At 40.7% G+C, this 26,478-nt stretch overlaps 1 long non-coding RNA gene across 2 annotated transcripts in view; it reads left to right on the top strand.

Moving 5' to 3' along the window:
* The first annotated feature begins 8,002 nt into the window (after positions 1–8,002).
* The window catches only part of LOC126500570 (uncharacterized), a 107,311-nt gene continuing 88,835 nt past the window's right edge, over positions 8,003–26,478 (top strand). For both annotated transcript variants that reach the window (XR_007591380.1, XR_007591379.1), the window contains exon 1: positions 8,003–8,172. This is a non-coding gene — a long non-coding RNA (uncharacterized lncRNA). The remainder of the gene's footprint in view (positions 8,173–26,478) is intronic.

Raw genomic sequence — 26,478 nt, 5'->3', positions numbered from 1 at the left:
ATAAATTCTAGTTTTCTTGGGTTAATATTTTATAAGATAAAATAACCTAGCCTGTTGGTTTTAATTATCCTATTTTGCAATATTAGAACTAAATTTGTTTTAGATAGCATATAGTGGGGTCATTTAAAAATCCAATTTGAAAGTCTCTCTTTTCTAACTTCTGTGCTTAGAATAATTGTATTTAACATAGTTATTAATAGGTTTAGTGCAATCATTTAATTTTCTGTTTCCTCTAAATATCACTGATGTGTCTCCCTTCTTGCTTTTACTGAATGCATTTTAGGCTGTTTTCATGTCATATCTTAATATGTGGGATTCAGTGGTTACTAACACAAACCTTGTTTTCTCAAAACAGTTGAAGTATTTACCACTTCATCTGAAAGTTATCATTCTTCATTAGGAAATTTACAATTACACAGGCTCTATTAGCATCCCATCTTTATGAGATTTTATGAAGCTTTCATAACATGGTGTAACTATATACATTAAAAATTATTCCTATAAAGCTGGGCAGTAGTGGCATATACCTTTAATCCACTGGGAAGCAGAGACAGGTTAATCTCCAGGAGTTAGAGGACACTCTGGTCTATAGAGTGATTTCCAGGACAGGTTCCAAAGTTGCCGAGAAACCCTGTCTCAAAAAAAAAAAAAATTCATTTAAGACAAAAATTTCTTTTGCTTCAGTGATTGAACATATTTTAAATACTTGAAGTAAATATAATAAGCTGTTAAATTTAACAAAATTTTGCTCTGTTCATAGGATTCTTATGAAATGAATGTGTACTCTTCTGTTAATTTCACAAAAGTCTTTGGGATTCTCTTACCCTCACCCCAATCTCATTTCCCCCTTCTGCTGTTGCTGCCTTTCCCATCCAGTGAGTTCGGCATTTTGCTGTTGCATTTTTCAGTTCTATATTTTCCTTTAATTTTTCATTTTGTTTTGTTTGAGACAGGGTATTGCTGTATAGCCCTTGAACCCATGATCCTTTTTACTAAGCTTCCTAAGTCCCGGGCTGGCTAGTACGTGCCACCATATCCAACTTTGCCTGGTTTGCCTTTGCTGATTTTACTGGTTCATTGTTTGTTTCAAGAGTGCTTACTGATGCTTATTGAGCCATCCGTATAATGACTTTTCTACCATCCTTCACATAGAATGCTGACAACAGGCCACCTTAGCACTCTGCATTTGGGTTGTCTTGCTATGTGTTCATTAAGAGTTTTTTGGTTTTCTGTGCTGTACAATTTTGAATTCTACCCTAAACATTCTGAAGATAGCTGATGCTAAGGGTCTTCCTTAAAATGTGTGATAGGTAGGTAAGCCAGATGTGTTCACATACACTTGTAATCACAGCACTTGGTGGGTTGTGGCTTGCTGATCTTGAGTTGGTGGGCTATATAGCAAGTTTTAGACCAGCTTGAACTATACAATGAGTCCCCATGAGATGAATGAAAAAATGCAATGAAGAAAAAAAAAAGAGGGAAGGAAGAGAGGAAAAAAGGCAGGAAAGAAAAAAGGGAAGCAGGAAAAGGGCAAACATTGCTGTTGAATTTTAATACCACGGTTTCACTTGGTCAGGCTCTAGCTATGAATTTCAAGCAGGTTTCTGTAGGTTTGGGCTCAAAGATGTTAGCTCACTCTAGTGATGTACAGTTTTGCTCATCGTGTCCTGTGTGCTTTCCTATGATTATCTGACATTGGGACAACAAGCAAGCTCAATTTTCCAAATTGTTTAGAATACCCATTAGAACCACACTTATGGCCATGCAGCTTAAAAACTGAGGCCAGGGGATATAACCCAAGGTTTATTGGTCACGGTTTTCTAACGTTCATTCCCTCCATAGCCTTCTGGGAACAGTAAGTCCATTGGATTTTAAGAGCTTCTAAATGAACACTTCTCTTTCATGCTTTTGCTGTGAAGTCCTGTGGATTTATTTTTCTGCTTGCTGGAGCCTCTGAATCTGTATTTTGTCTTAGGTTAAGAGAACTATGGCACAGGTAACAGTGATAGTTGCCTCCTAGCACTGAGTGAGAGGCCTTTGAGAGGCTCCTTATTGTTGCTTGGGGCTGCCCACTAGAGGCTGGAGGAAAAGAACAGAGAACCACAATACAGAGGATATCCGGATTTCCTGCAAGATTTGAGAAGCATCATTGTATCCCCCAGTGCCAAAAGTAGAAAGCTTTCCTGCATATTTCAGGATATGCTCATGGCCACATCTAAGTCTAATTTTGAACTGCAATCAGTCCAGGGACTACTAGAGAAAAATATCACTACACAAATGTAAAACCATCTGCTGAATTTTAAATTTTGGTCTTCTTTCCCAACATTCTTGCTACTATTTGCTTTTCACCACCTTAAAATAGTTCCCATTACATTCATGACTATGAAGAGTTAATAGAGGCATATATATACATATGTGTGTGTGTGTGTGTATGTGTGGTGTGTGTGTATGTGTATGTGTTGTATGTGTGTGCGTATGTGTGCATCTGTATGTGTGTAGTGTTTGTTTGTGTATGTGCACATGTATATGTTTCTGGTATGTGTGTATGTGTGTATGCACTGGAGTTTCATTCTTTATTTTTCATTTTTAAAATGTTTTATGTTGAATTATTTAAGACGTAGCAAAGTTACCAAAAGAATTCAGACAGTTTCCATGTTTGTTTCACCTGGCTTTCGCCCAACAACAATACCTTACATACCAGAACATATTTTCAGAGCCAGGAAATAGATACTGATACAATATTACCAGTTAAACTATAAGATTTCTGTTTTATTTTGTTGCTTTTACAATGTCTGGTGGTGGTGGTGTGGTTGCTTGTATTGTAGAATGGAATTCACCTTGCCTATACACATTTGCATTAACATCACCAGAGTCAATTTATAAATTCTTCCATTGCAGCACAGAAAACACCTAGTACTGCTTCTGTATAGCCACAACTCTCCCCTGTTGCCCTATATGCTGGCAACACCAATCTGTTTTCCATCACTATAATTTTGTAATTCCAAGATTGTTCTATAAATGGAATGATACAGTATAGCCATCCTGTTTGAATAGAATCCAATTTTGGCTCCCATACTATGTGTTCTGTTGCTGTCAGGCATTCAGACATCCAGTAACATTTTTTTTCTGGGACAAAAGCTATATGATACTTCCCTATTTATTGAGAAGGGGCTGTTAAAAATCACACAGCTCCTTATTCAATTATTTTCCATTTCTGAGCGTCCAGTTGCTGGCCTCCTGGATTCAGAATGTCCCTTGGACAAAATGACCTTGACTCATGGCTTCAAACCACAAAGGAAGACAAAAAGACAGTGCTTGCCCTGTCCCCAGCCCAAGGGTGGCTTTTTCTGCCTTGATGAGACTGTGAGGGCTAAAGTGTAAGATCCAGGCAGAGCACATCAAAGCTATGTAAAAAGGGACACATTTAAACACACCTATTATCCCTGTGGATCAGTCAACAAAGTATTTCAGTCACTGATGAGTCTCTCTGTGTTCCCAGATTTAGTTTTAGGTGAGTACAACAGATTATTTCTTTGTTTGCTTTTCTATCTGCTTGTGGTTATTTCTTCCTCCTGAGTGGTTCATCACAGCAACCGTCATATAGCAATCATCTGTCAGTATGTTATTATATATTATGTATTGACTGCCATAAAGGATCATAAAGCTTTTCAGGTGCCTATAAAAATACCAGCCACTGGCTGCAAAGCATACAGCCACACTTATGCATTTTTTTACTCAGGACTTGGAGATATTAGCCCAAAGACAAGGCAGCCACCGATGGGGAATGGTCCATTACTTTCGGCTTCCTTCTAGTCTGAGAGATGGATGCAGAGCTTGGAAGGATGCAGGTTGCAGAGATGCAGAAAATGAAGTGGACAAAGCAAATGTGCTTAGTGCGGCTTTAACAGGTGGAGCAGCTGGTGCCTGTGGTGGTGGCGTGGTGTGGGGAGCTGTGACTTGTCTCTCTTGGTTATGAAAACAGATCTGCTTATCATTTTTTCCAGAAATGAGACACTGTAGTTGTAAGAGAGAATGGAAATAAAACAGAAGGATCAATAACATGTATTATTGATTGGCTCTTTGTGTCAACATTGGTCTTGGTGTCCAGGTATAGAAGACTGCATCTCACAATATTTTATAGGCAAGCAACAAAGGTGGAAACAGAAGAGAGAGAGAGATGATAAATTTGTCCAATGTGGTGGCTAAAGCTGAGCAGGAGACAGGGGAAGGAGGATCAGCTCGAAGGGCTTATCAGTTGTGATGGGTTGTTCACGAGGGAGTGTGGAGAAAAAGGGGCTTGGTGAACCTAAGGGATGAATTGACGGAATACAAAGGGGACCTTTGAGTGACAGCAAACTGTTCATGCAAAAGTCCTACCGGTTTATGTTTGGAAAGTGGGACGAGGATTCTATCAGTGGAACTGCAGCCTAGTGGGCAAAGAAGACAATAAAAATGAAGTCATCGCTAAAACCATAGGTGGAGGTGCATTTGATTCTGGCAGAATGGTGAGACAGCGAGTAAAGCGCTGAAATTATGGAACTGCCTGAACTTCTTTATGAAATAAAATATCCTTTAGATGCTGTGTTAATATGCAGAAAATAAACTGGACTAGATAAGAGTAGAATGGGTCTATGTAGTATGGAAAGTACTTGGCTGACATACTCAGATCTTTTGTTGTTATGGGATAAAAACTGTAGTATCCCTGTGCTAGACAGTCTGGTGTCAAGGCCTGGGAGATGGTGCACTTGGTAAAGTGCTTATCACACAAGCATGAGGGCTGTGTTTGAATTACTGGATCATACATAGGAAGGTGAGTGTGGCAACACTCATGTGTAAGTCCTGGTCAGAGTGTGCCAGCCCTCATCTGTAACCACAGTGCTAGGAGGTGGCAGAAACATACAGGTTCATTGAGGTCATGGATTAACCAGCCTGGCTGTGTTTGTAAACTCAGGTTTTGAAACCCTGTACCAAAATTAAGGTGGAAAGCAATAGAAGAAGACACTTTGTTTGACCTCTGGCCTTCACGGATGGGAGTGTGTGTCCATGTACATTGCCATATGCTTACATACATACCCACATGAACACATGTATGCATCACACATATGGATACACAAAATAAGATGGATAGTCATAGAGGGAGATCTCACCATTGGCTTTTCCATGTGTCTCCACACATAAACACGCACATATGCACACAACACAGGAAACCAGCCCTAAGTTTCTTGTTCACTGAATGTTTGAATCAGAGTTACTTCTCTTGGGATCTCTCATCTCATCCTCTGAATAACCTGGGACCATACACCTTGCTTTAGAGAGCAAGAGAGTCTTTGTCGCTACCTTACATTCTCTACTCTTTTCTTCCTTGGGTAACAACAACCAGTTTGTCTCACTCTGCTGCGTGACTCCAAGCAACTGAATTGCTCCACATGTGCAATGACCAGCTGCCTCCAGGGTAACATTCAGATCACACCTCAGTGATGAGGGGAGGCTGAACCCTCTTGAGATTCTGCTTCTCAAGAATGTACATCTTTCCCCTGACAGTCCAGTGTGGTCTTCTCAAGTGTTATGTCAATTTTTGCTACCACAACAGACCAAATCCTGCAATTAGTAGTACTCAATGATTCTTTAAGGGAAATAATAGCTTTTCTGGGTTATTTGGAGAACTGAGATAATCTGCAACTAAATCCCTTAGGGTGTGTGTGTGTGTGTGTGTGTGTGTGTGTGTGTGTGTGTGTGTGTATGCACGTGTGAGCACATGAATACACACGCATAATAGTGATGAAACAAATCCCCTTCGTTACAGCCTGGGAGAAGGGGAACCCATCTTTGGAAATCCTGCATGTGTTTTATATCTTTTCTGTGATTTCTTTTACTGTGGGGAAGGAAGAAAACCTTTATATTTTGTTTCTTTCCTTTACCTTTAGTGACTTTAATTCTTTTTTTCTAATTAAACTGAAAAAAGAAATGAATTGGAGAAAATGTTAATTATGTTTGGACAAGGATGCAAATTTTACTGAGAAGAGGAAAAAGTTACCTCACAAGGTTATGTGTCATTCTAGGAAAGAGTGGTAACTATTGGGAAGTAACTCAAGGAAGAACTATCTAAGAACTGTAACATCCGGGCCTGCTTGTGGTTTCTGTCCTGCCTGGTACCCCATAGCCTGCAAGTCCCAAAGAAAAATCACAGAGAGTCTACATTAATGATAAACTGATTGGCCCATTAGCTCTTGTAGCTTATTCTTATCTATGTTAGCCACATGGCTCGGTACCTTTCTCAGTGGGCAGGTCACATCCTGCTTCTTTGGTGGACTGGGCAGGAATGCGAGAATGGGCTTCCTCCTTCCCAGAATTCTCCTGTTCTCATAGCTCTGTCTCTAATTCCTGTCTAGTTGACCCGCCTATACTTCCTGCCTGGCCAATCAGCGTTTACTTAAAACACGATTAACAGAATACAGATAATTCTCCCGCACCAAAGAACAACACACAAGTGGTGGTGGCTTATGCCTTTATTCCCAGTACTTGGGAGGCAGTCTGATCTCTGAGTTCAAGACCAGTCTGCTCTACAGAGTGAGTTCCAGAATATTCAGGGCTACAACACAGACAAACCCTGTCACAAAAATAAGTTGTAGGGAGGTAAATATGGGGCAGCTGATAAGATTTCTTTGTGCAAACTCATCTTGATGTCAACTTTCAGTCTTCTTCAGGACTGTTAAAACCCAGGAGTGGAGGCTTTATGGCAGACCAAGCTCCAAAGTCCATTTTGTCTAGTTAATGGAAGCTCCTGCAGCTCAAAATTCTCCATTGCCAAAGTGAAATGTCTGGGTGTGGCATATTCATTGTATTCTTTTCTTCGGAAAATATAGTATCAGGGCCAACTACCTCAATGGCTTCCAGTTACACTTGGATTCAAGTCATGGCCCTGTCTAGAGTTTTTCCTGGGAGAGTCAATGCGAAGCAGTAAGAATTTATCCTTTAGAGTAGGACTACCATGTGCAGAGTCTTAGTTTTAAATAACACTATACACAACCAGGAAGCTTCTGGGGTTGTACCTAATATTTTCATCTGTAAAATTGGACTACTGCTAGCAATACTTATGGTCAGAGAACAGCCCAGTCTGGCTGCACTGGCTTTTTCCTCCAGGCTCACAGCTTGGGATATTGTACAATTGCTTTCACTGGAACTGACTGCCAGGGTCAGAAAGGAGGAGAGGAGGCAAGCTGTAGCCTGTGACTGGTCCTGCCTCTAACCTGACTCCTCTTGTGATGAGTGATGGGTTTAAGGTCCTCAGTGCTCTCTGTGAACACAGTAGACTCCAGAGGGAGGTAGTTCCTTCTTGCTGGAAGCAGACTCTTGCCTTAACTTTTCTGCCTTCCGTGCTGAGCTGGACATTCCCAGCTGTCCCCATCAGAACCCTTCCTTCATCTGTGGATACCACCAGAGAAGATTTTGTCAAGTTCCCTTTCCAAAATTTTTTCACAAGAGAGTGCTCATTTGACCGTGCTGTACCAGGCCATTGGTTGCCCTTCTGGAGAGTCAGAAATGCATGCTTCTTGATTTTCCCCTGGATGAAAATATGGCATAATTTAGAAATCCCTCAAGTTTATTTTTCACTCTTGATAGTAACCCAGGCCTAATAAAAACTTCCCTTATTTTTATTACCTATAAATCCTCCTAATGGAATTAATAGAGAGAAAGTCAGTTAGGTTTCTGTGCTCAAATCACTGTCTTACCCAAAATCCTAAGCAAGATCAGATTTCGTTATGTATTGTAAATGACTGGAAGCTCATTTATCCTTAAGATAAACCATGCTGCCTCTACATTAAATCTTCCTTTGGAATGCCTCCACCTTTTCTGACAGGCTCAGGTGAACTTGAATTTGCATGAGGCAATAGAAGACTCTACATAACAGGAGTGGGCCGTGGAGTTAGCCTTTGCTCTGAGCAAATATCAGGCTGTCACATGACAGGTGCTAGATTACTGTCTGCTTTGGACTTAGCTCGGAAAGGGTAACCATCCTGAAGAGTTTGGTTCTACTTCTCATGTCTAGAAGCAGCTGTACCTGTATGGCAATTCACTTCTGAGGAGCTTGCTATTCAAATTTCTGTGAAGAGAGCAATGGGACTTGTCTTATGCATTGGTATCTCCCGTTTCCACACCAGTGTTGGAAATAAGGTGAGTGTTCAGTTTCCCCTGCAAAATGAATGAGCACAACGAGGAAGGACAGCTTGTTGGCTTTAGACCCAGTGCTTTGGGACGGTCTGCTACTACATAGACTGTAATGACTTATTCAGCTTTAGCTATGACACACTGGAGCAAATATTTAAATATAAATGCATGATTAATATAAATTTGTAAATCAGTGAAAAGAGAAATAAACATATAGTTTTAGTGAAGAACTTTCTTACTTGTCAGCTGTCTTAGGGCTTCTATTACTGTGAAGAGACACAATGACCATGGCAACTCTTTTTTTTTAAATTGATTTTCATTGAGCTCTACATTTTTCTCTGCTCCCCTCCCTGTCTCTCCTGTCCCTCTCAACCCTATCCCAAGGTCCCCATGCTCCCAATTTACTCAGGAGATCTTGTCTTTTTCTACTTCCCATGTAGATTAGATCTATGTATGTCTCTCTTAGGGTACTTCTTGTTGTCTAGGTTCTCTGGGATTGTGATTTGTGGGCTGTTTTTCTTTCCTTTATGTTTAAAAACCACTTATGGGTGAGTACATGTGATAATTATCTTTCTGTGCCTGGGTTACCTCACTCAAAATGATGTTTTTTAGCTCCACCCATTTGCCTGCAAAATTCAAGGTGTCACTATTTTTTTTGTTCTGCTGTGTAGTACTCCATTGTGTAAATGTCCCACATTTTCCTTGTCCATTCTTTGAGGGGCATTTAGGTTGTTTCCAGGTTCTGGCTATGACAAACAATGCTGCTATGAACATAGTTGAGCACATGTCCTTGTGGCACGATTGAGCATCCTTTGGATATATACCCATAGCAACTCTTAAAAAGGAAAAACATTAAATCGGGGTGGCTTATATTTTCAGAGGTTTTGTCCATTATCATCATGGTGCAGCAGGGTAGTGTGTAGGCAGACATGGTGCTGGTAAAGTAACTGGGTGTCCTATATCTTGGCTTTCAGGTAATAGGAAGTGGTTTCTCTCACTGTGTATAGTTTGAACATAGGAAACCTCAAAGCCTACCCCTACTATGACACTCTTTCTCCAACAAGGCCACACCTACTCTAACAAGGCCCCATCAGTACCACTGCCTTTGGGGTCCATGTTCTTTCAAACAACCACATCAGTTTTTATAGTAACTGACCAATGGACAGACTGTGAAAGTTTGTCTCAGCCAATGAAGATCATCAGGTGTAGGGGTGATGGGAAAGAGCCTCCCTCCACTTTCTGAAGGTTTGTTGCAATTAACTAATCATGGACAGATTAAACAGGACAATAGGCACACGAATGCATTATAGGCTTAGAGGCAAGAGTACAGTGTGATTACCCATTAGTCAGAATTATTTATGAGATTTATATAAAAGCCCCATTTCAATGAGACAGAGAAGAGCTGGGCATGCATACAAATGTCTGGAGAATAATAGATGATGTAGTGGAATTCCATGCACTTGGAGACTATGTGAAGGCCGGGGACAGAGTGTCTTGGGCATATTAACTCTACAAGTGGTTATAGATGATTACATTTGGAATACTAACTGGGACTGAGCACTGAAATGGAAAACACTGCTGGATAACAAAAGTCTGTCCAGGCACATTGACAGATTTTATTATTTCAAAACAAGATATGAGTTTAGTTAAAAGAAAACTGGTATGGGAGGTCCTTCTGTCTGTGTGTTGCTTTGATTGGTTAATGAATGAAGAACTGCCTTGAGCCTGTGGCAGGGAAGAACAGGACTAGGTGGGGAAAGCTAGGCTGTATGCTGGGAGAAAGAAGGGCAGAGTCAGAGAGAAACCATGTAACCTGCCAGAGACGGATGCTGGAACTTTAGCTGGTAACCCACAGCCATGTGTCAATACACAGATTAATAGAATGGGTTAAATTAATATGTAAGAGTTAGCCAATAAGAAGCTAGAGCTAATGGGCCAAGCAGTGATTTAAATAATATAGTTTCTGTGTGATTATTTCCATTCTGGGTGACCGGGACAAACAAGCAGCCTCCTCCAACAGAAAACCAAGGAAAGGGGCCAGAAATAACTATTTGGTTCCTGCGTGAGTTTATATTTAAAGCACAAACAGAGGTATTAACTCCTTGGGCATTACTTTTGGGGGACAAAATATCCAGTATTTTATGGGAGAGGTGCTTTCTGACTAACTCAAACACACTGAAAATTATTGTTTTCCTATTTCTTTTCCCTCTTACCTTTTACCTTCCTCTTTCTCCTTCTCTTTTCTTCCTCCTCCTTCATGTTTGTCTTCCCTCCAGAGAGCCTTACAAAGAACCAGCTCAAATGCCACAGTCACCCATCCAGAACTGTTCTGCCCATACTGTTTTAAACATGAGATACATGATCTTAAACTGAGGGTGTTCAGAAATGTGCCCACTTTTTGTGTCAGAGAATCTTTCCCATGCAAGTGAGTATGCCTTTACCTTCCAAAGTTCCCTACTGTCTAGTCTTTCTTCTAAGTCTGTAAAGAGACACCATCGTAGCCAAAAGCTTTTCTGTGTCCCACCTGGTCACACACCACTTATAAAATAATCCCTCAGAGGCTTAATATTAATTATAGTTGTTTGACCAACAACACAGACCTTTTACTGGCTAGCTTTTATATTTAAATGAACCCATTTCTATTAGTTTAAGTATTACCATGAGGCTTGTGGCTTGTTACCTTACATCATGCTTCTACAGTGGCTGCTGGCATCTCTCAATCCTGCCTTCTGTCTCCCTGTATCTTTGCTTGGATCTCCTGCCTCGTTATATTCTGCCCTCATAGGCCAAAACAGCTTTATTCATCAACCAGTAAAGACGACACCCATTCACAGTGTACAGAAGGACTGCCCACATTACACCATGACCATGGCAACTCTTCCAAAAGAAAACATTTAATTGAGACTTGCTTATGGTTTCAGAGGTTTAATCTGTTATTGTGGCAGGGAGCATGGTGGTACGCAGGCAGACATAGTATTGAAGAATAAATGAGGACTCTACATCTGGATCTGTAGCCAGCAGGTAGAGAGAGATGCTGGGCCTGGCTTGAACATTCGGAATTCTCCAGCAAGGGTACACATACCTCAACAAGGCCACACCTCCTAATCCATGTCAAGTAGTACTACCCCTTAATGATCCAAGCATTCAAATATAAGAGCCTTGCAGGTTTTTACTGTTTAAACCATGATTCCTACTTTCTTGGTTTGTTGAGGAGCTTGCTCTGAGAATTCCCTCTAGCACACTCTTTGCTTGTTGCAAGTACTAAGCATTTCTTCATTGTTTATCTCTTAGCTGTGTTTATGGGCTTTGCCCTCAGTAAGGAACAAATTCACTGCGTTCAGTTACTACATTTGGGCAAAGCCCCTCTCAGTATCTGTTGTTTTTTAATTCTTTTAGTTTGAACTAAACAGCCGATGGGGTTACCATCTGAGGGTGGTGGCCCTGAACTCTTCCTTGCTATCTGGGTTCCAGCACTGGGTTGAGTTCTCTTGTGCCTGGAACATCCCAGTTCATCTTAGTGCACTCATCCCCGTCCCACCCCGACACTGTAAGACTCAAGTTCAGCTCGGTTGCAGAAATTCATGTTTTTCTATGATGGTAACTTGAGAAAATAGTCGAAAGACCTCTGTTTTTATTTGATTTCTTCCTCTGATACTGACACTTTATTTCCTTTTATCCAATTTCCTAACTTTTCTTGCCTAGGGATGTGTCTTCTTCAAGAGCAGTCGTGGGAAGGGCAGATGGAAAGGGGTACGGAGTCTGGAGCCAATTTTTCTTTTCTGTAGAGATCATTAAAGGACACTACAACACATTTAACTTAAAGGTCCTGGTAGGCTTCATTTTTGATTGTAGAACTGAGCCATAAAAGACTCTAATGAACTCGGCACGCGTGGGTGGCTGTATTGCTAGGAAAGGGTGGAAGGAAGCAGAAAGGAAGAGTAAGCGGCGGATTAGTTCTTTCCTGGTGAGGGATGTAGAACGCGAACAGGAAAATGACTAGTTAACATCAAGGCATCCAGGTGACCTTTCTGTGTCTTATTAAAATAGAGGAAACACTCAGATGAAAGACAAGCTTCTTGTGAGCCTCCAGCTCCAAAGACCTTGGTGTGATTTCAGGAGTATCAGTAAGTAATTTCCCTCTAAGACAGGCTGAAGGAGAAAGTAGAAAGGGAGAAAGCAGAGGTGTGAATAAGAAGACTTTGGTGTACTGAGTTTGAAGCTAGGGAGGCCTATGGTGAGAAGAACGGAAAGTGGTCTTTATCACTGGCAGCAGGAAATGTAAATCCAAGTCTCCAGATGCAACCTGAGGAGTTTCACCGTGGACTTCTACTTCTATGTAGCCAAGATTTCACTCATGCTGTAGAAAAACCATTTTAGGTTAAGTCATTAAGGCTGATTGCAGGAAAAAATACATGCCTAAACAATAGTATTTAGAGAGAGGCCTTGAATACCCATTAACAGTAGCTAAATCTATATTTTTTTGTGTCATTTGAAGTTACATTGTTCAAGGAATGTGATCTGTCTCTAACTTAAAATGAGTTATGCTTTTACTCAAAGATACTTTTTCTCTGTAAAGGGGTTTGCAGGTGCATTGGACAAGTTTGTAGATAAGAAAGGACTTACAGATAAGATAAAACAAGATAAAATGGTCAAGAGAATTCTTACTACACACAGGTCACAAGGAGGTCAAAACTTATATTTTAACCGTAAGCATGGCTCCAATCTTGTCTGTGAGTCTTTCTCAAAAATAAATACAGGCTTGCAGATACGAAAGAAGAGCTAATAAGTGTGGTTCATTAGATGTTTTAACCTTGTTTGAGATAGGTCTTAGAATAATAAATATCTCTATGTAGGTTATCTTTACAGGAGCCTCTGCGTGTGTGTGTGTGTGTGTGTGTGTGTGTGTGCATGTATGAGTGCATGCACGTGCACATGCAGGTGCTCATGCATAGTGTGCACATAAGCCAGATGCCAACCTTGAGTGTCTTCCTTAAGAGCTATCCACCTATTTTTTTTTCTTTTTCATCTTTTTGGCACCTGTTCATTCAGTCATGGGAAGGGCATGAGCATGCCACAGTACATACGTGGTAGAAACAGGTCAATTAATGAAAGTCAGTTCTCTCCTTCCATCATGTAGGTTCTGGTGATTGAACTCAGATCTTTAGGTTTGGTGACAGGTACCCTTACCCACCGAGTGCTCTCTCAGGTACTAGCTTATTTTTGAACCCAGGTCTTTCACTGAGACCTGGAATTTGCCCATTAAGTTAAGCTTGCTGATCAACAAACCCCAGGTATCCATCTTGGCCATACCTTGTTTGAGCTGAGTTTTTTTTTTTTAATGGGATGTTTGACATATAGAAATATGAGCTAATAAGAAATAAAGTTTTGTTTTATGCTGTCAAGTATAGTAATTTATTACAGCACCAATAGAAACCTAATATATACTCTATCATGTGCAATTAAGTTCTAAACAGAAGAGGTAAATAGAGATTGTGAATAGCCTACTTTAAAATTACAGGGTGAACTCATTTGCATCTTGAAATGATTCTTAACATTACAGAAGGATAAAAGGTCCCTTTAAGTAGCCCTTATTTAAGTGTTTGTTTATAGATCATTACTTGCTTAACAGAGGAGGAAGCTAAAAGATGAAATGTTCCAAGCTATTGCTGATTAAACAGCAATCAGAAATGAAGATAAAGCATGAGATTATAATATAACAAATGGACATTTACACATTCATTTCAAATATTTACATTTTATTTAACTAAACAAAAATTTTAGCATCTCTAGTTTTCTCTGATATATCCACCTTCTTTGGCAACCTGCATCCAACTCAGGCGAGAAACTGTGCAGCCAAGGATACCAAGGACAAAACGGAGAGAAGTTTGTCCTTAAGGTATAGCCTCTAAGTTGTCTTGCTCCCCAATTTTTTCTGACATAGCTTTTGGGAACAGAAAATACTCTCCCCTACTCCTGATGACCTGGCCTGCTTTCACATTTGATTCTGAGATGTATTTGATTTTGTTCCTATGTTTCCAGTATAAAAGTTGTCACAATCAAAATGTGGACACCTGTGTCAAACAAAACAAAAAGTAAGTAGAATGTGAGGTTGTGAAGGAAGGCATAGTTCTTGTAGACGATTGCTTACCAGTGATTATCAAAACATTCTGTCAGAGCCACAGTCTTGAATAAAGGTCAAATGAGAAATAAAACCAAACCACTTCAAGGATATTTGGTTCATCCTGGCCTGGTACCAACACTCTGGTGATAATCCTGTGGTGTAGGATTATTATTTCAAAATATCCGATGGCAGTCCATGGCCTTTTGGGTCATCCAAAGGGATTTGGCTAAAAGTTACAATGATCTTAGGTCAAACTCAGAGGAGGATAATGGATGGCTAATAAGGGTTCTAAAGATATCCCGTGATATTTTGGCTGTAGCCCTACAGCATTCAGCTCCCCACAATCACAGAGGTTGTAATCAGTAAATTAGTCTCAACAGAATGTTAGATACAGGTGTGCTTGCTCTTCTGGAAACTTCATGGCATGTTATCCTGTTGCAGTGGATTCAAATTTTATTTTCAGGATACTAAAAGTTCTACAATTTATTTTAAACCAAGTAAGCTTTCTTTTTCTTTGAAAGTAGTCACATCTGGTGGATATGGAGATATTGTTCATGAGATATCAGCTTCGCTGCGCACCTTACCTGGAATTAACTGCATGTGTTCTTAATGCTATTGGTCCCCAGCTATTCCCAAGTCTTTTCCATAACATGGTTTTTATGATACGATAACTCGTGTACTTACACATTCTTATTTATTAATTAAAATTCTTTTTGTCAAACAGGGTATGGTGGCACATGTCTTTAATCCCAGCACTGAAGAAGCAGAGGCAGGCAGATCTCTGTGAGTTTGAGGCCAAGGCAAGTCTGGTCAACATAGGGAGTTCCTTTACCACCAGATCTACATAGTGAGATTTTCTCTCAAAACAAAAACAAAGAAACAAAAATCTTTGACCAGGCTTCTTGTGTATATATTCATTTACCTCACTCTTTTCACTAATGTATTTTTTAATACATTTTTAATAGCTCAAATAAGAGTTTTAATAATTTTGATACTTATTTTTATCCAAAATGGGGCACCGAGTTCAAGGAGGATTCAGAGCATAACTATAAACCATCCACAAATCCATTCAATATATGTTTCACTTGTGCCAATTATTTACCACACTTTAGAAATTCATACAGATATGATCAGAAAGTTTTTAGTCCTTTATAGAGCTTATAATGTTTATTGAAGAAGAAGAAGAGATGATTGGTTATAATAATAATATCCAGAGAACACAAACACGAAGAAGATACCTAATGTAAGTAGAAGGGCATGTGTAGTTAATGGCTTTCTGTCTCTGAGATAAAATGCTGACACTATCAAAAAAGACTTACTTTGGCTCCTATTTTTACAGGTGTCAGTGCATGGTTAGTTGACCATAATGTTTTTGTGTCTGGTATAGTAGAGCATTATTGCAGAAACACATATTGGGGGAAAGTTGTTAATGTCAAGGTAGCAGATGAGGAGACATGAAAGAAACTGAAGTTTTACTATTCTTTCATGGGAACATTGTTGGCAGAAGCTCTTAATTTTGTTCCTGGCTGCTGAGCCCCCAAATAACCACACAGAAACTGTATTAATTAAATCACTGCTTGGCACTTTAGCTCTAGCTTCTGATTGGCTAACACTTACATATTAATTTAACCAATTTCTCTTAATTTGTGTATTGCTATGTGGCTGTGGCTTACTAGCTAAAGCTTCCAACATCTGTCTCCAGCAGCTTCATGGTTTCTGTCTTCTGTCTGAATCTGCCTTCCTCCTCCCATGCTATAGGCCAAGCCAGTTCTTTATTCATTAACCAAAAAAGCAACACATAGACAGAAGCACCTCCCACACAAACACATCTCCAATGACATAACCTCTTTTCTGAAGAGCCTCTACTTCCTAAGAACTCACAATCTGATAACCAGGCCTTCAGACATGGCTCTTTAAAATATAATGTGGAATGATGAAACACTTCTTACACCGGTTACAAAACAAAATAAGTGCATTGTGCAAAATGAATAAGAATCAGCCAGATATCTAGGAAAGAAATCAAGGTGATTTCACATCCTTTTGAGAGTACATGTGGCTGATGGATGCCTAGAAAAAAAGCATGAGATAATGATGCCAAGGGCAAGCTAATTCCCGGATGTTGTTTGATTATGTTCACATAGAAGCTGAGCAGAGAACCATGGTGAACAAAATTCTGGCAGAAAAGCAGAGCTAATAGGTGCCCAGATTATTCTTGAACTGGGAGTCTGTCTTTTGAAGATGAGGACTAATGTGCATGAAATCACCCCATGACTGTCCTTGTAAGCGGCAGGCCAGGGGGATGTGATAGGGAGCCCTAGAGATTCCAGGAAAGTAATCGTTTAGCAAAACACATTATTTCTGGTTTTTATGCTCCACACCATTCCCACTCAAACACTCTGGTCAAAGAGTAGATAATGACAATATAGGAGATTCTACTTCCGCTTGAAAGGACCACAAGAAGAGTAGACAGCAAGACATGTAAGAATTCAGGAGAAAGTATGGCCCCTTAGAGAACAGAGAAATGTGTCAACTGCAGCTTCCCACTCAGAGAGTCACCAGACAGTAGGCACCTTTAAAGTTCCTTTGGGTGGAACACACTACAGACCAAACAATGCTCTGGCCAGTGGCTACTTCAGAAAACAACTTCGTGGCATAGTTAGGAATGCAAAATTTTAATATTCACACTTATTAGCAACAATATACTTCATGGCTCATTTTATCCTACAGAGAATATGAGGAATGTAATAGACATTTTGTTTCAATGGCCAACAACTAACTCTAAAGGGAGACAAGAAACCGATTTCACCAGTTTCGATTCCCACTCCTCTGACAAGTGACTTCCCTTGCATCTCACTCTGGATTTCCTTTTCCATTTCTTTTTTTTTTTGTTTGTTTGTTTATTTTTTTTTTAGTTGTTGAAAAAAAATTTCCGCCTCCTCCCCGTTTCCCATTTCCCTCCCCCTCCTCCCACATATCGCCCCCTCCCCCTACTCCCCTCCCCCTCTCCCTGTTCCTCTCCCCCTCCCCCACTCCATTCCCCCTCCCTTTTGAGTCTGAAAAGCAGTCCAAATTCCCTGCCCTGCAGGAAGTCCAAGGTCTTTCCACTTCTATCCAGGTCCAGGGAGGTGAGCATCCAAACAGGCTAGGCTCCCACAAAACTAGTTCATGCATAAGGATCGAAACCTAGTGTCATTGTCCTTGGCTTCTCATTAGCCTTCATTGTCTGCCATGTTCAGAGAGTCCTCCGGTCTCATCCCATGCTTATTCAGTCCCAGTCCAGCTGGCCTTGGTGAGCTCCCAATAGATCAGTTTCACTGTTACAGTGGATGTAAGGGGTACACTCATCCATTGCTGGTAGGAATGCAAACTTGTGCAACCACTTTGGAAATCAGTGTGGCGATTTCTCAGGAAATTCAGGATCAACCTACCCCAAGATCTAGTAATACCACTTTTGGGAATATACCCAAGAGATGCCCTATCAGATGACAAAAGCATTTGTTCAACTATGTTCATAGCAGCATTATTTGTAATAGCCAGAACCTGGAAACAACCTAGATGCCCTTCAATTGAAGAATGGATGAAGAAAGTGTGGAATATATACATATTAGAGTACTACTCAGCAGTAAAAAACAATGACTTCTTGAAGTTTGCAGGCAAATGGATGGAAATAGAAAACACTATCCTGAGTGAGGCGTCCCAGACCCAAAAAGAGGATCATGGGATGTACTCACTCATATTTGGTTTCTAGCCATAAATAAAGGACATATAATTTGTGATCCTAGAGAAGCTAAATAAGAAGGTGAATCCTTTTCCATTTTTTAAAGCTCTGGCCCATTCTGCTTTGTCTTTCAATCTCCACCTTCCCTTCTAGGAATATATTCCTGATGCTTTTTTCCCCCAGAGCCCAGGTGATATGAATCTTTTCTGAAAACCTTTCTTGCATTAATTTCCCTATCCAAGACAGCTGGACAGTTTCTTGGCCAGTAATATGCCTTGGGTAAAGTCAAGATTTTCCATTCTTCTAGTTGAAAAGTTTGAATGCCCTAGGAAATGCTCATGAAGCCTCATCCCCAGTAGCCTCAGGGGTAGGAGAAACTTCTGGAAAGTGTACCTGGGGATGTGAGAGAACAGATTCTCTAAAACTTTCTTACTATCTCTCTATAGAGTTTTTCTTTTCCTTCTACTTTGAGTGGAGAGGAACTAGTAGTAAGGAAACCCATTTGTTTCTTTTCTGTAGGATGGTCTCTGTCACATTTAGGTTCAAGGTATCTACCCTTACCCATAGCTTTTAGATTCTTTTCTATAACTTTTATTTCATGGTTGGCCTTTAGGATGGAAATGGTTCTTAATACCTGTAAAAGAATAGACACCTCTTAACATTTGCATACGACTCTTTAAGGCATCTCTAACTGCCTTGAGTATTCATGTCTTATTTGATTCTGACAACTGTCCTTCATAATCCTAAAATGGTGGTAAAAAAATCCTGAACTTCATCCCAAGTCTTAACTTCATCCCAAGTAGTCTCCAGGAAGCTCTGCACTGCATAATTTGATCTGTCCACAATCTAAATGAAAGTATTTCATCACCCCCATCTTTCACATATGAAAATGCAAATGCAGATGCTATATTTCTCAGGTAAAGAATCCGTGTTTTCAAAGTCATGTTTGCAGCTACAGAGCTGATACCAAAGGCCAAGCGGCCTGTCTCCATCTTGCTGCATATCTGTTTTATTTGGCAGCACCTCTCAAACTGGAAAGTACACAGTATTCACACAGGATTTTATTAAATACAGATTTCATCACAGTTAGTCTTGGGTGAAGTCGAAGATACACATTTGGAAAAACCTCATCATGTGGATGCTGAGAATGAGTTATTTGAGTAAGAAGGTTGTAGCTGGGCAGTGGTGGTGCACGCCTTTAAACTAAGAATTCGGGAGGCAGAGGCAGGTGGATTTATGTGAGTTTGAGGCCATCCTGGCCTACAAGAGCTAGTTCTAGGACAGGTTCCAAAGGGGTGTGTGTGTGTGTGTGTGTGTGTGTGTGTGTGTGTATGGAAAAGAAAGCAGTAAGCATCAGAAGACAAATCTTTTCTCTCTATTCTCTACTGTGAGTTTAAGATCATTTTCCAAATAGGGATTTTCCCCTGAATCTCAACTAACTCTGTTGAAGCAAAAGCTATTCTTGAGATGGGGTCTGGATAACCTTTGAGTTCCTCTGCACTACAGATGCTAGGGAAAACATTTCTTAGAAAAACGTTCAGACACCTTGACCTCAAAGGCAGTTTTAGTTGCTATGAGTGAGAAAAAGATAGGAAAGGTGACATGATTTTTAATCCAAGAAGGCTTATTTCATCTGTGGAAATTACATATACTTTATAAGATGTTTAAATTAGCGAAAACTTTTTAACTTACCCAGGAGCTCACAACCTGGCAAAAGCAACTATTCACACTTTCATCTATTTACAGTAAGTTTAAAAATAAGATGAAATCATTAGTTTGCAGATGAAACAATGAAGATCACCTTGCATTGTTCAATTTATGGATTGTGATTGGTTTAGAAGTCCAGCAGGACCACTGCTCTATGACATTTAGGACTTCTATGTAAATAATTTTTGATGGTGGTATAATTTTTCCATTGTTTGTCCCAAGAAAATTTTCTTAACTAGTCCCAAACTGCACCCCTTCAGGTTATTTTTTGAGTTTTTGATGTTGCGATCAATACTGAAATAAATCTCAGTTTACATGTGCTGTGGTTTTCTTGCAATAAATTCCTAGTTGTGAAGTTAGTGGCGCATTAATTTCGGGCATTTTTAAGACTTGTTACATAGGCCCAACTTGCTTCTCAGAATTGCTGCTTTCCAGAAAGTTAAGCTTTATAGATGTCTCCTTCAAAATGTGGTCCTGCATCCTACGATCAAACCCAACTTCAGACCCCCTTCTCCTCTTGGAAATTCACAACATGCCCAGCCATTTACCTGACTTACTTTCCGAGTCTTTCTTCTTCGTACTATCTGAATGGTGCCAGTAGCTACCAGTTGGATTACTTGTACATGGTCCCTAAGGACATGACGTGTTACACATTTGGCTGATGGTAGTTTCAGAGTATGTTGTATATCATCAAGGTAGGGCATGAAAATGAGCCATAAGAAAAGAGAGTCAACTTCTCATGGCTTCTCCACCTCTGCAAGCTACCAGAAACTCTGCAGAAGAGGACTGGGTACTGTCTTCCAAGATAGTCATTTAAAGTCCATTTTTGATAGTCCATTATGTTAAGTTTAACTGAAATTAAAGCGCCTATGGTTTAACAGTGGTTCTTTCTCATCTATCAGCACGTGTTTTTCTGTTGTTCAACGTCATGTGTCTTCATATGTAGGAAGGGTGAGTGTCATGGAATAGGAGTGAGGGCCCCAGGAGGCCCACACTCTGCAGTGGAAGGGAAGTACCCTTGGTGGAAACCAGCATTCATGGTTACATAACTGTCAACTCAGGAAACGGGAGGAAATGAGTCTTATGTCTTCAGATAAGTCTCCAGGTTCAGAGAAGGAGAGGCTGAAACACAAAACCGTCATACCTTCAGTTGGAGATGAGCCTGGCCTCAAACACAGCCCAGAGTCTAGACTCAGTAGTGATTATAGGAACAAAGCTGCACCTGACCTCAGGCTCACTGAGCTCCAGCATAACCTCTGTCCACCCTGACTACAAGAGAAGACATGATCTGGAAAAAACCAGAAACTGTGCTCCAATTAAGAAGATTTCTTTCTGTTCTAATAACATGGCTCATGGCCTTTAGAACATATGATTCAGGGCCAGTATTTGACCCTGAGCTCTTGTCACCGTTTCCCAAGATCAGTGAGTACCTTTAGTTTCTTATTGTCTTAGTTAGGGCTTCTGTTGCTATGAAGAGACACCACGACAACGGCAACCCTTATAAAGGAAAGAATTTAACTAGGAGCTTTCTTACAGTCTCAGAGGGTTAGGCCATTATCACCCTGGATGGGGGCATGGAAGGAGCGTGGTGACATTCATGGCGCTGGCAAAGTAGTTGAACACAACATCCTGATCCACAGGCAGAAAGGAAGCCTGGGCCTAGTGTGAACTTTTGAAACCTCAAGAGCCCACTGGCAGTGACACCCTTCCTCCAACACGTCCACACCTCCTAAAACTTTTCATCCTTTCAAACACTGCCACACTCTTATGACTAAGCATTCAAATAGATGAGCCTATGGGGGCATTTTTACTCAAACCACCACATTTAATGATTTATAATAGCAAGTTTCATTATTACATCTCATCTATGTGATTATATTCACCCTGCTCAATCCTTTCTTGTCTCCTCTGATCCCTGCTGCTCTCCTTCCTTTTCCCAACCTGCCCTGTTTCCATTGTCATGTCTTCTGTGCTGTTAATCACAGCGATCGAGGGTCCAAGAGTGCCTTGTCTGTATTGTGTTAGGGAGAAAGTGTTCTGCAACAGTCCACCCCTGCCTTCGGACCCCTGTTCCACAACGTTCCCTGAACTTCGAGTGTGTCACGTAAATGTCCCATTTAGGACCCAGCTTTCAATTGTTACAGCACCTGGGTCAGAGATAAATCTCTGTAGTAACTCCTGTCCCCTGATAAAATAATCCTCTGTGACTAAAGGTCATAGAAGCATTGATCTGTAGGCATAGACAAAATGAGTACAATCAGTATAGTCTGTGCTGTCAATGAAATATCAGTAATATTTTCCTCACTAGAGCCTATGAGTGTAGTGGTATTTTAACTGCTTTTTAATAAATAAAGACTGCCTGAAGTTCTGAGAATAAAACAGTCCCACTGGTCAGCTTTAAGGACCAGATCATGCTAACACACACCTTTAATCCCAGTAGCCACACCAGTTGCCATAGAAACTAGACGGTGCACACCTTTAATCCCAGCCCTAGAGAGGAATTTAAGACTGGGGGGACAGCTCTCAGACACAGTCTCCTTCTGAGATTCTGGGAGGCAGGATCACCATTTCAGACTGAGATTGAGGTAAGAGTCAGTGGCTGGCTGCTTGGCTTTTTGGATCTTCAGGTTGAACCCCAATTTCTTTCTTTTTTTTTTTTTTTTTTGTTTTTTCGAGACAGGGTTTCTCTGTAGTTTTGGAGCCTGTCCTGGAACTAGCTCTTGTAGACCAGGCTGGTCTTGAACTCACAGAGATCCGCCTGCCTCTGCCTCCCAAGTGCTGGGATTAAAGGCGTGCGCCACCACCGCCCGGCTTGAACCCCAATTTCTAACCCTGAGTTTTTATTAATTGTGCTTCATATGACCTTCCGGTCACATTCACAGTGACAGTTGAGAATTCCTTTCTATGGAACAGGCCTCAAGTTCAATTATAAAGTTCTTGGAAGTGGGCCTTCACTGGTCCAGTTTGTGCAGCTCTCTGGGTTGAATGTATGTTGCTACCTGAGAGTGTCAGACTGTGGGCTCTGCATATGCTCCCAATCACCAGATCTCACTAGGGTGCTTGCTCAGGCACTACTCACAGGGACCAGGAATGATAGCTATGTTCTTTTCACTAAATAGACCATATTTCGGAAGCATGTGCAATGCATCATAATAGTTTTGATCTGAAGCCTGAGTCTCAAATTGAAAGTTAGGAGCATAGATCTGAGCTAGCTGTACGGCCCCTCCTCTCCTCAGCCTCTCCTTACCCTGTCCCTCCTGTAACTGCCCCTTGCTTGGGAGCTCTGCTGTGCCACTCTTCCACACATACTCGGCACACTGATTCCCCGTTTCAGGGATATCTTTATTTCTATCTTGCCACTTCAGAAACCCACATATCACTGGTTTGGTGGCCACAGAACTCTTAAGATGTAACCCTTCTTATTTCTTGAGTCATTGGGGCTCACCCATTGCTTTACAACAGTGCATAATCTAGTCAAGTTTTTTTTTTTTGGAGTGACTTTATCGATGAATTATGAGGCTCCCAGGGAAGGCTGTTTATGGCAATCACAGCTCAATGTAGTTTCATTTATCAAGAATAACAGCATTTTCCTCCTGAGATAGTAGCCAGACCAGAGTTGTCTAGAATCGTACATAGGATATGGAACAACAAAAAACAAACTAATTTCTCTAAGCTTTACAAACTGCCAACATGCCTAATAATGCACACTCAAGCCACAATCTTACACATTTCTGGGGACTTCAGACAAACAGAGCACAGTGTAGGTCTGCTTAGCCAGTGCCAAAACAGAGGTGATGGCTTCTTCTAAGGACCTCCATCCCTTGGAATGTACAGGGGATTTGTTCTAGATAACAAATTCTAGGGCTCAAGCCCTTTCTAGAAAATGCAATGTTTGTGTGTATGTTCAACTGTATGCCTTAAGTCATCTCTACATGATATATAATAACTAAGCTAATGTAAGTGTTTTGCCAATATTCGTTATACTGTGTTGTTCGGGGAATATTGTCAGAAACTAGGTTTATATGCAGGCATTATTTCCTCAAGTACCTCAAGTACCTTCGATCTGTGTTTGTTTAAATCCATGACCAGATGCCAAGCTTGTGGATAAATGGCAGACTGCAATTTCCTGGGAGCCTCTATTGTTATAAACTCAGGTTTTCCTCATGTCCTAATTTTTCTAACCAATTCAGACTAATTTTGTCATTGTTTGGCTCCGCAAAGCTTCCGACTAATTACTAAGCACATTCATCTTCAGTGGCAAGGCCTGTCTTCAGCCAGAGGGGACACAGGTGATGAAGAAGAAGGGTAATGCCGCTGACACACTGAAGGATGGCTCGCTTGATGTTCGAGGACTGAAAGGAGATTTGGGTCTAAATGTTTTCCAGAACCTTCAACAAGGCTTGCTTTAAACACAGGCCTGTCTCCTAGTCACACACATTGCGCCTGACAGAGCACACTCAATTTCCCCCACTTGCAGCCGTCTCTCAGTTGTTCCCAGTTGCCCCAGAAACAATAGCAAAGGGATCCAGAGCAAAATCAGATTACCTCTGATTTCATTGCTATTTCAGTTTCATGGATCATAGGTTTAGGTTATTTTAAGAACTGTTGCTGATGGAGGAAGGCAAAGGAATTCAATATAATAATACCACCAGTAACGTGACCAGATCGGTCTCTGAAAGCCTGCGCTTGGCCCTCTTGCCTCCTTCCTTCTCCCTGAAGATCTATTCCTTCTTTCTCAGACCACAAGTGAGCACCAAGGATAGGCACTGGGCACTGGTGACAGAAGAGGAACAAGGCCAGGACCCTCCCTAGTTCACCAGTTGGTCCTGAGGACAGCAGAGACTGAAGCAGGTTTTGGATCAGGGCCCCACAATACCTGTGGGGTAACGATGAGCATGCACTTCTCCCTCTCTGTGATTCGAATTTATGCCTTATAAAATTTGACAGTTTGTCATTCAGACTCATATCATCAAGAGGAAAGCCTAGCCAGGTCTGCTACCTTGGACTCACAGCTGCTCAGAAAGCTGAGGCAGAAAATTTAAAGACTTCTCTGGGTAAAGAATAGCTGTGTGTGTGTATGTGTGTCTCTGTGTCTGTGTTTGTGTGTGTCTGTGTGTGAGGATGTGAGGCATAGGATATAGATCAATGTGTGAGAGCTTATTTAGCATGTGTAAAGCCAAGTTTCAATCCCCAGTTTTTTTAAAAGCAAAAAGAAAAGAGAAAATGGCAAAAAAAAAGCACAGCCCACAATTTTCATTGCTCTTTTAAGTAGTAATATTTGTCTCTAATGAGCTTTCTTCTAAGACACAAAATTCAAGCCCATTCCAGAAACTACCAAAGACAATAGATCATACTGACTAAGGTCTCATTTGGTTCTAGAACTGGTACAATGAAAATCATACATTTCTTTGCTTCTGAAACCTAAGGGATTGATTTAGTTAGTGAGGACAGAGCAAGTAACCACAACTGAAAACTGGGGTTCTAAACAGGTTATGGTAACTTCAGAGTACAAACCTTTGACTACCTGTTCAATCTGCCAACAAAAAAAGGAGGGCCTGTTAGTTCCATTATAAAGCAAATTTGAGTAATGTACTTCCTTTATCCCTCATGTTTTCTTGACTCAAATTACATTGTGCTCCATTTCCAGATCAATATTCAATAGCATTGACATTGTCTTACCTTGTTTCACATTTCAGGGTTTTACCAAGCATAAAGTGTTTAATTCTATCCAAGTTGTTTCTGAGAGCCGCTGAGATTGCTTTTGATCTGAAAATATTGCTAACAGTATCAATAGATTTGTGGACATTGCAACGTCTGTGCCTCTCTTGTCAAGGTAACACTGGAGAGAATGAGAAGGACACAACCCTTCCTGCATGCTCCATGTATCACAGCAAGGGAGGCAGGTTTCACTCTTCACAGCAAGAAATGGATATCCCACATGTAAGTGAATGGAATAAATGTGTATTATGATTAGTACCATGAGTAAAATCAGAAGGGTCTTGTGATAAGGAACAGAGAAGATGGAGACAGGAAGTGTTACCTTTGTAAAACGATCCATGACGTTTTGAGAAGCTGATATTTAATGTTATTTCTGGACTCGAGGAAAAATTGGTAATATGAAAAACTGAGTCTTTTAAAGTCAAGTAATCTTACAGGTGCACATATTCACATGAACAAGTTCCCAGGCCCTAGAATGCACCGCAATGCCCCTTAAATCCAGGGGCAGATGCCCTGACCTGAACCTGGCAGTTGATGCCAATGTTTTCATGCTATGCTCAGTCAAACTCCTGTTAAAGTTTCTAGGCAGAGAAGAGTCAGGATGTTACTGGCAAATATAAGTGTTTCACTTGGTTATTGTGTAAAATTGGAGCTTCTGATTAAATCACTGATAACAAAAGTATATAACTTCCATTATTCAATGATACAAGAAAAATAACCAGTGCCTAATAAACACATTCAAAATCACCAATACATAGGGAATGCAAAAGAATCAGTGATAGAGTACTTAGTATCCATTAAGGTGGTTATTGTCATACAAATAGATGTCTGTATCAGCATGTCCTGTGAAGAATTCAGCTATCAAGTAAAATGGAGGAAGTACAACTATTGAAAACAGCAAGGCAGAAAACAAGTGATTTCCTGAGGACAGGACAGGAGCTGGAGTCCAAAATAGAGAAACATGAAGGGGCAGACATGAGGATTTTAAGGGTTAGGCACTAGCACATAAGGAGAGCTGAGCTCTGCATGAGTCCATGTGGGCCTTTGT

Source organism: Alexandromys fortis, unplaced genomic scaffold (genome assembly GCF_014885135.2).
Source record: "Alexandromys fortis isolate MF-2015 unplaced genomic scaffold, M_Fortis_MF-2015_v1.1 scaffold_46, whole genome shotgun sequence".
Classification (NCBI taxonomy): Eukaryota; Metazoa; Chordata; class Mammalia; order Rodentia; family Cricetidae; genus Alexandromys; species Alexandromys fortis.
The sequence above is the reverse complement of the archived record's forward strand: the minus strand, read 5'-3'. Positions and strand labels throughout refer to the sequence as shown.